Raw genomic sequence first — 10623 nt, forward strand, 5'->3', positions numbered from 1 at the left:
GTAGCTCCTGTTCTGAAAAAATTCATAATTACTCAATGTATTCACATTCTCTTTTCTCCAGATTATCTGACTCCAGCATTTGCGTTTTGACTAGAGCTCCTTTCTTCTGTTCCTCCCTCTGTACACACTTACTGATGCCCGATCACGCCCGCCACCCATCACCACGTTTACCCAGGCTCCTGACCTCTCCCCTTCATATCTGCCTTGGAATCCATGGCCAGCTGTGCCAGCTGTATCCTCACCAACTCCCTCAACCCCCCAATGCCCTTGACCCTTGATCTCTACCCTGCCAGTTTCCAGTTTGGGCCCAATCATACTTCTGTCTGTTATTCGAATAAGTACTCCTTAAATACCTATCACGGGCCAGATACTTTTCTAGGTGCTGAGGCTACATCAGTGAGAAGCAAACTTCCTCCTGGGGCTATGTTCCTGTGGTGGTAGACAATTTTCATTGAAGGAATAAATATATAGTAAAAACTAAACATGTAATATAATGTTGTATAGTGATTAGGACTACAAAAAAGTAATAAAACCGGGTAACAAGAGTGGTAAGGGGGGCTTCCCTGGTGGCGCAGTGGTTGAGGGTCCGCCTGCCGATGCAGGGGACACGGGTTCGTGTCCCGGTCCGGGAAGATCCCACATGCCGCGGAGCGGCTGGGCCCGTGAGCCATGGCCACTGAGCCTGCGTGTCCGGAGACTGTGCTCCACAACGGGAGAGGCCACAACAGTGAGAGGCCCGCGTACCGCAAAACAAAAACAAACAAAAAAAAGAGTGGTAAGGGAAAGACTCTTTGACCTAAATGAAGTAAAAGAGTGATCCAGCAGAATATCTTGGATAAGAACATTCCAGGAAGAGACCCTGAGGTGAGAAATGTCGTTGGCATGTTTAAGGAACAGCAAAATGGGGGTGGCTGGATGAGCTAATGGAGAGGAAGAGAGGTAGGGAATGGAAGCTGGGGCAGCTCAAATGGGGCCTTGGGGGCCATATTGAGTTTCTACTCTAAATGTGATGGGAAGCCATCCCCAGAGGGAGTATTTGAGTAGGAGAGTGACATGATCACTGGAGAACAGATTCCTATTGCAGGAATCCTGGGGAGAGGTGTTGTATTGGCTTATTCTAGGAGGTGGCCGTCATTGGGAGTGGTAAGATGTGCTCAGGGGCAGGACAGAGATTCATAGGTAGAACTGACAGCATCTGCTGATGAACTGAATATGACTCAGAAGGGAAAAATGACCAGGTAGACCGGGATTGACTCCAAGATGAAGCGAATTGTTTTATGAGATGGGGAATTATGGGGGAGGAGGGGTAGGTTGGTGGAGGATGAAGGGGGAATCAAAAATTGTTCCTTTTACTTGTTTGAGTTGCCTATTAGATATCCAAGTAGAGATATTAAGTAGGCAGTTTGATAGATAATATAAATAGGAGGTCCTCAGGTTACCAATGACATTTAAAGCCAAGATGCTGGAGGAGGTCATCCAAGGGGTGGAAGTAAACAGAGAGTGGGTCCAGGGCCTGGGCCTCGGGGATACCCTGACATTTTGAGGTCTAGAAGAGTGGTACCACCTAACCAAAAAAAGAGACTGAAGCCAAGTAGCCAGAGGGGTAGAAGGAAAACCAGATGAACACAATGTCCTGGAAGGAAAGGAGAAGATGTCAGAAAGGAACCTTTGATTTTCTGCACACCTGTTTGGCGGCCACTAAGATCATTTGCAGCCCACAGAGCTAGGAAACTTGCTTCTCCCACACACTCATCTTTTCCTGCCCCAAGTGGGTTCTCTTCTTAGTCCTTCCCAGGTAGTTTTCTTGGCCAGGTCCTACAGCATTTCTTCCACTTTCTCCATCTTCTGTGCCTTCACATCTCACAAATGGCCTCTTCTTTCTCTCTCTCTGTTGGAGGAGCAGAACTGTACTCTCCTAGTTTTCTTCTCTGGGCTTTCCTGCCGTTGCCTCCTTGATTCTCAGCTTCCCAGCCTCCCAGCTACCAAAATCCTGGACAGATCACTAACTGCTCACCCTGCCCTCAACTGGCTGCCCAGTCCCAGCCTTGAAAACAGAAATAAATACTGGTTTGCCCTAATGTGGGCAGTCTCCTGTCTCCCGTCTCTAAATTTACCTTCCACCAGCAGCATCTTAATAAAACCCAAATATAGCAGTCATGGCGCTTCCCCTTTCAAAAACCTTCAGAGGGTTCCTTCAGGAGAAAGTCCACATTGATTGCAGGGCATTCAGGTAAGGCCCCCCCGCAATCTGACTCCCCAGTTCTCTATCCCAGCCTTGTCTCCCCACTTACATAGGGGAACATAACCGTCTCCAAAACTACCCTGTACTTTCTTGACCACAGGCCAAGTTAATCCCTATGCCTGGGTTCTATAATGGAGCCTTCAAATGCCAGCTCAGACATCATCACCTTTGTTTTCCAGACCATCCCCTCCCACAAAGAGCTCAAGCTCACTGGGTCCTGAAAAGAGGGGAACATGAAGGCTTTCAAATACAGTGAATTTCCCCCATCACTCAGTTATATATTCTCCATAAATTTAGAAAATATAGGGACTTCCCTGGTGGCGCAGTGGTTAAGAATCCACCTGCCAATGCAGGGGACACGGGTTTGAGCCCTGGTCCGGGAAGATCCCACATGCTGCAGAGCAACTAAGCCCGTGCGCCACAACTACTGAGCCTGCACTCTAGAGCCCGTGAGCCACAACTACTGAGCCTGTGCGCCACAACTGCTGAAGCCCACGCACCTATAGCCCATGTTCTGCCACCAAAGAAGCCACCGCAATGAGAAGCCCGCGCACCGCAACAAAGAGTAGCCCCCGCTCACTGCAACTAGAGGAAGCCCGCGCACAGCAATGAAGACCCAATGCAGCCAAAAAATAAATTTAATTAATTAATTAGTTATTTTAAAAGAGAGAGAAAATATAACTTGTACTGAAACAAATTCTCCCATAACCACAAAGGGCGTGTTTCCAAGCTCGCAACTATACCAGGTGAGAACCCAAAGCCACACACACACACCTGGCCTGGAATCTGCTTTCCTGTGGTTCTCAGGGCTTCTCTCCCCGCAAATCCTGTTCTGGTTCTACAACTTGCCCTGGGCTTCTCATATTCCAGAACCAACTACCACAGAAAACAAACAAAACCCAGCTCTTTTGCCAAAACATGTAGTTCTCAGGAGTGTCAAACCGAGAAGTTCTAAGAGAAGTCTCAGAAGAACAGAACAGAGAAAATAAGGGTGCGACAGAGGAAAGGAAATTATTAAGAAAGTAACAGCTAAGAATATGTCTTTAAATTGAAAGAGCCCATCAATTATTAAGCAGAAAAAAAAGTCTAAAATACACACATCTAGGTATATACTAGTGAAATTTCTGTATCTCAAGAATGAGAAAATTTCAAAATATTTTTTTGCAAAGAAACAAGAATAAAGACTCATCAGCAGTTCTGGATACTAAAGGACAATGGAGCAATGCCCTCAAAAATCAGAAAATGGCTGGGTATAGAATTCTAGGTGCCAAAACACAAATCAAATGTGAGGAGAAATAAAGATGTTATGCTATGGGACGCCGCCAGGAAGGAGCTGGATTCTTAGTCCAGAGGAAGGCGAAATTACATTTTTACATCTTGCTTGCACTACCCGGGAGTGCCACGTAAGGCGCCACGCGTACATCCCGTGGTTTGTAGGCGTAGCAATATATTGTCACATGTACTGACACACACCAATCCAGGACTGTTGTGTGGACCTTCTGGCCAGTATAAAGCCTGCCATATTCTGCTGCGTAGGGTCTTCCTTCCATCTTTCTTCAACCAAGCTGTGCTCCAATAAAGTGTGATACGAGAAGAATCTTGCGTGTGGCGGCTCGTTATTCTGCTGGTCAGAAGCGGCCCGCCACATTATGCAAGTTCTGGTCCCGTAAGAAACATGCCAAGATAGAATTACGTGCGTAAGAAGTGTATGAGGGCAAACACCTAAAGAGACAAAGGAGCCCAAGAGGGTGGGCGAGCTCTCAGACCTCAATGCTGACCCTCCAACTCCAGGGAGAGGGGAGAGGGAAGGAAGAAAGGGTGGGTGGGAGTGTCTTAGACTGCAGTGCAATTTTAGAAGAGTTCAAAAAGACTTCCAGGGGAATTCCCTGGTGGTCCAGTGGTTAGGACTCCTCCGCACTTCCTCTGCAGGGGCCTGGGTTTGATCCCTGCTCAGGGAACTAAGATCCTGCAAGCCGCATGGCACGGCCAAAAAAAAAAAAAAAGACTTCCGGGAAGTCCTTAAGCCCAAGTGGGGTCCCGGATTGCCCTACTCATCATTAGCTGGAGGCAGCCTATGGGAAGCCTCAGCCTGAACTCCCTGATGGATCTCTGGAGGCAGCAGTGGGGACCACGGATCCTTTATGCTCTCTGCAGCCAGAGATCCAAGGGGCATGCACTCATGGCAGCCACTGGTGATGTACAAGGATCCAGAAAGTTTGCCACCCACTAACCCTGTGTGTTAAAAGTGAAAGACGTATTGTACTTTACGAAATGGAATCCAAAAAGATGGAGTGAAATATGAGACATGGTAGGAGCTGAGTACATCCCAGAACCAGCAAAGGAAGCTGAATAATTACGAAAAGAAAGCGTCTGTAACATCAGTGCCTGGTCCCGTCCCCTTCAAGGGGCACCGATGAAGTGCTGCACTTCCTTCTATGAAGGGTTCAATCATATTCCTTGGGATTCTGCTACAAATAAAAGCTAAAGAATCATAATTTTTTAAAGAAGTTTATTTAGTTTCAGTTTTCAGAATCTGTAGAAAGAAAACAAGTAATTTTAAAAGAACAAAAATGTAAATCTTGTCAAAGTGAAAAGGATAATAAAGTCAAACGGGGGAAGGTGAGAAGGGACATGGAAAGAAGTATAAGCTCGCTAATTTTCTCACCTTTATAACACAGGTCTGTCTAAATGTGAGCAGTCAAGAATATTTTACTACTTAAAATGACATATAGGGACTTCCCTGGTGGTCCAGTGGTTAAGAATCCGCCTTCCAATGCAGGGGACACAGGTTCGATTCCTGGTCGGAGAACTAAGATCCCACATGCTGCAGGGCAACTGAGACTGAGTGCTGCAGCTACTGAGCCCACATGCTGCAACCGGAGAGCCTATGTGCTGCAACGACAGAGCCCATGTGCTCTGGAGCCCGTGCGCCACAACTAGAGAGAGGGCCACTCGCTGCAACGAAAGATCCCGCGTGCCGCAACTGAGACCCAACGCAGCCAAAAATTAAAAAAATATTTTTTTAATGACATATAGATAAATACCAGAAGTAAAGTCAGAAATTTAAGTGGTGGTTCTGGGGAAAGAAGGCTGAGGAAGGAGATTCTAATTTGTTTTGTCTACAGATCTTCCTCAACTTACGATGGGCTTATGTCCTGATAAGCCCACTGTAAATTGAAAATATCTCAAATTGAAAACACATGTAATGCACCTAACCTACAGAACATCAGAGCTTAGCCTAACTCACCTTAAATGTGCTCAGGACACTGACAGTAGCCCACAGTTGGGCAAAATCATCTAACACAAAGCCTATTTTATAATAAAGTGTTGAGTATCTCATGCAACGTATTGAATAATGTACTGAAAGTGAAAAACAATGGTTGGTTGTTACGGAATGGTCGTCGATATCATGGCTGACTGGAAGCAGCGGCATTATGAGAGAGTATCATACCACGTAAGTCGAGCCCAAGAAAAGATCAAAATTCAAAATTTAAACTTTGGTTTCTATAGAATGCATATCACTTTCTCACAATTGTAAATTGTAAGTCAAACCATTGTAAGTCAGAGACTGTCTGTACTCTACATTACTTGGACTAGGTACATGGATTAATTTTTGTTGTTTTAAGATGTTAACTATATAAAAGGCCTTGTAGGCATAAAGAAATATATATATAATATATATATATATATATATGTTATTTTAGGAAAAGTATAGGGAATTCCCTGGCGGTCCAGTGATTAGGACTTGGCGCTTTCACTGCCAGGTCCCGAGTTCGATCCCTGGTCAGGGAACTAAGATCCGACATGCCTCACAGTGCGGCCAAATTAAAAAAAAGAAAGAAAGAAAAAGTGTAAAAATAGAATCTTTAATTACTCAAAGCTCAACCCATCTATCATTCTTAGAAAAAAAAATTGAAGTCAACCTTAACCTGAGTGGAGACATTTTAGACTGAGTAAGATAAGAGATGGTAAGTGGTCTGATTACTATTGCTAAGTATGGTATTGTTGGAACTTCTTTTTGTCTGCACCTGTTAGCAGTTTGGTTTCTGGAATACTCAGCTTCAAATCTGGTATTTATGAGGCAAAAAGAAAACCCAGGAAACTCACTACTTTGTGGTCCCTACCTGATCTGCCTTCTTTCAACCTTTCAGAGTCATTTTATGGTTTTTTTTGTTTGTTTTTTGCGGTATGCGGGCCTCTCACTGTTGCAGCCTCTCTCGTTGCGGAGCACAGGCTCCGGATGCGCAGGCTCAGCGGCCATGGCTCACGGGCCCAGCCGCTCCGCGGCATGTGGGATCTTCCCGGACCGGGGCACGAACCCGCGTCCCCTGCATCGGCAGGCAGACTCAACCACTGCGCCACCAGGGAAGCCCCTTATGTTTGTTTTATGTTTGATGTTCAGGGTTCTTAGTTGTACTTTGAATATAGAATAGGGAAAAGTATATTTATTCTATCATCTACTCCATCAGAAGTCTGAATTACTAGTTAATTTTTAAAATAGTTATACACTTATTCAGATTTTCTATTTTTTCTTTCAGTTGATTTCAATAAATTGTTTCTCCAGGACATTGTCTACTTTGTTTGTCTACTTTGTTTCCAAATTTATTGGCATAAAATTATTCACAGCATTCTTTCATTTTAGAGCTCACCGATATATTTATAGCTATGTCTCCATTTTTATTCATCATTTGGTCATTTGTTTCTCTCTCTCTCTCCCCTCCTTCTCCTCCTCTCTGTCCCTCCCTCCCTCCCACTCCTCCCCCCACCACTCTGGCCCCCCATCTTCCATTATGTGTGGCAAAGTTTTGTGATAGATATCTTTTCAGAAGATCGGATTCTATGTCTGGCAATGCTCTACTATATATTTTCTGTTTCATGAATGAATTAGCTATGGCTGCAGTACTGTATATCAAACCACAACTCAGCATTTAAATAACAAGCATTTATTTCTTGCTAAAGGATATATGAGTCATCTACATCAGCTGGGCTAGGCTGCAATCCAGGCTTTAGACTCCAAGTTGCGGGTGATGTTCATGTCTCATCCTTCTTAGACCCGCAGCTGTCTGAGGCTTGCCCTTCTCATTGGGAATGGCAGGCATGTGAGAAATCAAACTAAATTGCACAAACCTATTTAAGTCCCCTGTTCTGATCAAATTTGCTAACGTTCCATTAGGTAAAGCAAGTCGATGATAAGGCCCCTTTTCAATGAGTCAAGGAAGCATATTCTGCCTGATAACTTTGCAGTATCCTCCCATTGTGGGTAAAGGGTGTGGATGTATAATCCTATTACAGGTGAATGAAGAACTGAGACCAATAATCCAATCTACAACAATTAATTGCAGATCCTATCTTTATTATCCTCTCATTACTTTGAACTCTGTTCTTTCTAATTTCTTGAGTTGGATGATTAACTCATAAATGTTCAGACTTCTTTGAGCATATGAGGACGTACATTTCTCTAAAGGTACTGCCTTAGCCATACCCCATGAGTTTTGATATGTAGATTTTCCTTATTGTTCAGCTGAAATAATTTTAAATGTCCCTTGCAATATGGTCTTTCACCCCAAAACTCCTTAACAGTGTGGTTTTTAAATTTCCAAATATATTTGCATATGATCTTTGTAATTGCTTTCTAGCTTAATTGTACTATAGTCGGATAATGTAATCTGTATGATATTCTTTTAGTATTTGTAGAGATTTGATGTGTGGACTAATGTGTAGCTAATTTTCATAAATGTTTATGTCTGAGTAAAATTTATATTTCTCAATTTGAAGTATAAGGGTTCAATATATGCTCATTATATCACAATTGTTATGTCATTAATAGCTTCTAAATATTTATTAATTTTTCATTTGCTTGCTCCATCAAAACTAATATATGTAAAAAATTCCCTTCAATTGATTTGACATTTTTCCTTGTTGGTCTCTCAATTTTTTTGTGCTATATATTTTGAGGCTATGTTTCAGGTATATAATATTTAGAAATATATCTCATGAATTGAAAATTTATCATTATGGAGTGACCCTCCTTAAAGCTAAAAGCATTTCTAGAGATAAAGTCTGTCTCATTTTGAGTTAGCTGTACCAGCCTTCTTTTGTCAGTATTTGCCTGGTGTTATCTTTTTCAGTTCTTTTACATGTGGCCTTATATTTTATGTTTGAAGTATATCTTTTATGTACAGTTTCAGCTAATCTTTTTTAAAAATAGAAACTAATTAGACAGTCTGATCTTCTAAATGATTTTAGTCCCTTCATATTGTGATTACTGAATATTAACATTTATTTCTAAAATCTTACTTTGCACTGCCAAATTTCATCAACTGTAAGACACATATTTTCCCCCACATTTAAACATCTTTGAAATTAGAATACCTCTATAATTGAAGTCATCATTAGCAGCTTTTTTCTTCCTTAGTAGCATGCAAAATTTAGGAGTATTTTACAAGTGATGTCATCTTACATTCTATGAAATATGACATCTATCCTCTTAAGTTTCTCTCCCCCTCCATCTCTTTTTTTTTTTTAAATTTCTCCTTTTCACCTATATTTGTTTGGAAGTTACACATTCTGTCTGCACCATTCTAGTGATTACTCTTAGAATTGTCACAAGCATACATGAATTAAATTCTAAAACTAATCAGTGTCTCAGGTTGGATTCTCCCAAAAGCTGCCCTTAGGACCAGACCTTGAGTACAGGCATTTGGGAAGTGACATCAGGAAGCACAAACAAGGGAAAGGGGAAGTGAGGCAGGGAAAAGAGAAAAGCAGGTCTGGGAAATGCTCATGAGCAGGTTATTGTGGGTAACGGGGGCTCAAATCCTCTGAACAACCAAGTGGAACTTGCTTCAGAGTTGTCCTACGAGGAGATAAGGAGGTAGAGGCATTTATCTACTGACTCCCCCCATTGGTTGAAATTTATCCCTGGAAGTGTTAATGCTCCTGCACTTCCAGGTTACACCTGCTTAAGTCAGAGAAAGTTCTATGATGCAGGAGAAAGACATCAGGCATAGAAGAGAGACACATGTGCTTGAGCAACACCTGGCAGCCTGTTACACTGTCTACCCCATTGATAAGTGAACTTAGGTGGACAGAGAATATGGGTCAGGTGTCAACAATGTCCACCACAATCAACATTCCTAAACTCCTCCTGCTCTTTGCCAAACATTGAACTTGCTCATTCCTATCACCTATCCTACCTTACATGTTCATCAGTATATACTTTATTTACATAGTTTTTGTATTCCTCTAAAAACAGTTTTTTTTTATTATTTTATTATTTTAATCACTTAAATTTACCTATATGCGTATCAGTTTCCTTGCTCATCATTCCTTCATGAGCCTCACTTCTTTCTTTGTGAATTAATTTCTTTCTTCCTTTAGTATAAGTTTTTTTCGTCATCTGAATTTTTTGGTTCCTAGATTTGGATAATGAGTTTGAATGCTGAGACTGAAAAGTACACCATCTATTTCATTCCTGAGTTACAGATAGCAAATAGCAAGAGTTTTCATACAGAAGGATCTGTGTATTTCAGCAGTTTTTTCAGTGTTTGTTAATGAATTTAGTTTTTGCCTTTCTGAAAATGACTTGTTTCCCCATTCCTGAATGATAGCTTGACTGGGTATAAAATTGTAGATTCATTGTTTCTCTTACTTCAAAGATATTATTCAAGTGTTGTTGATTAGAAGTCTGCTATCTATTTATCACTTCACTTTGGTGATATGTCATTTTTCTATTTTTTTTAACTTAATCTCAAGATTTTATTATCTTCATAACACCAAAAGATGAAGCTTAGAACTGAATTACTTGGCCCTTTCTCTTCTTAAATCCTCCCAGTTCAAAGTGTTTCCATCTCTTAATAGCCAGAATTCTTTGATCTGCAGCCTCAGGACAATCTTTGTCGTTTTAGCTTTTTCCCAGAAAATTGGCTTAGTCTGCCCACCGTAGCCACTCTGCTTCCTGTCATAATGCCACTTTCCCTGGGCATATGGATGCTCCTTGCCTTTCTTGTACTGTGCCACCTTGTGGGGTTGGAGCTTGCCACACTTCCTACAGAAAGTCCCACCGGTTTAAGGCATTTTCACCATGTTTGCAGGAGCGCTATTGGCACAAAAAGCTGTGGTTGTTTCAAGATGTTCTCTCTGTTTTTGTTGTTCTTCTGCACTTCAGTGTGTCTTAGTGTGCATCTATTTTTATTTATGCCACTCATGATTGCTGTGATCATAAAGCCAGTCGAAGACTATAGATAAGGAAAGTCTGACTAGATTCTGCCAAAACCTTGTGGTCCAAAGACGGAGGGAAAAAAAGATGAAAATAGAGTTCAGCCAGACAGTAATGAGATGAATGAACAAAATCAGTTGCAATCTGGTTGGAGGTTGAAAAA

At 42.0% G+C, this 10623-nt stretch overlaps 1 pseudogene; it reads right to left on the reverse strand.

The window, feature by feature from the left end:
- Window positions 1-10031: 10031 nt before the first annotated feature.
- Window positions 10032-10327, reverse strand: LOC132431539 (large ribosomal subunit protein eL42-like; annotated as a pseudogene).
- Between the last annotated feature and the right edge of the window lie 296 nt (window positions 10328-10623).

The sequence above is a fragment of the Delphinus delphis genome, chromosome 10 (assembly GCF_949987515.2).
Source record: "Delphinus delphis chromosome 10, mDelDel1.2, whole genome shotgun sequence".
Lineage (NCBI taxonomy): Eukaryota > Metazoa > Chordata > Mammalia > Artiodactyla > Delphinidae > Delphinus > Delphinus delphis.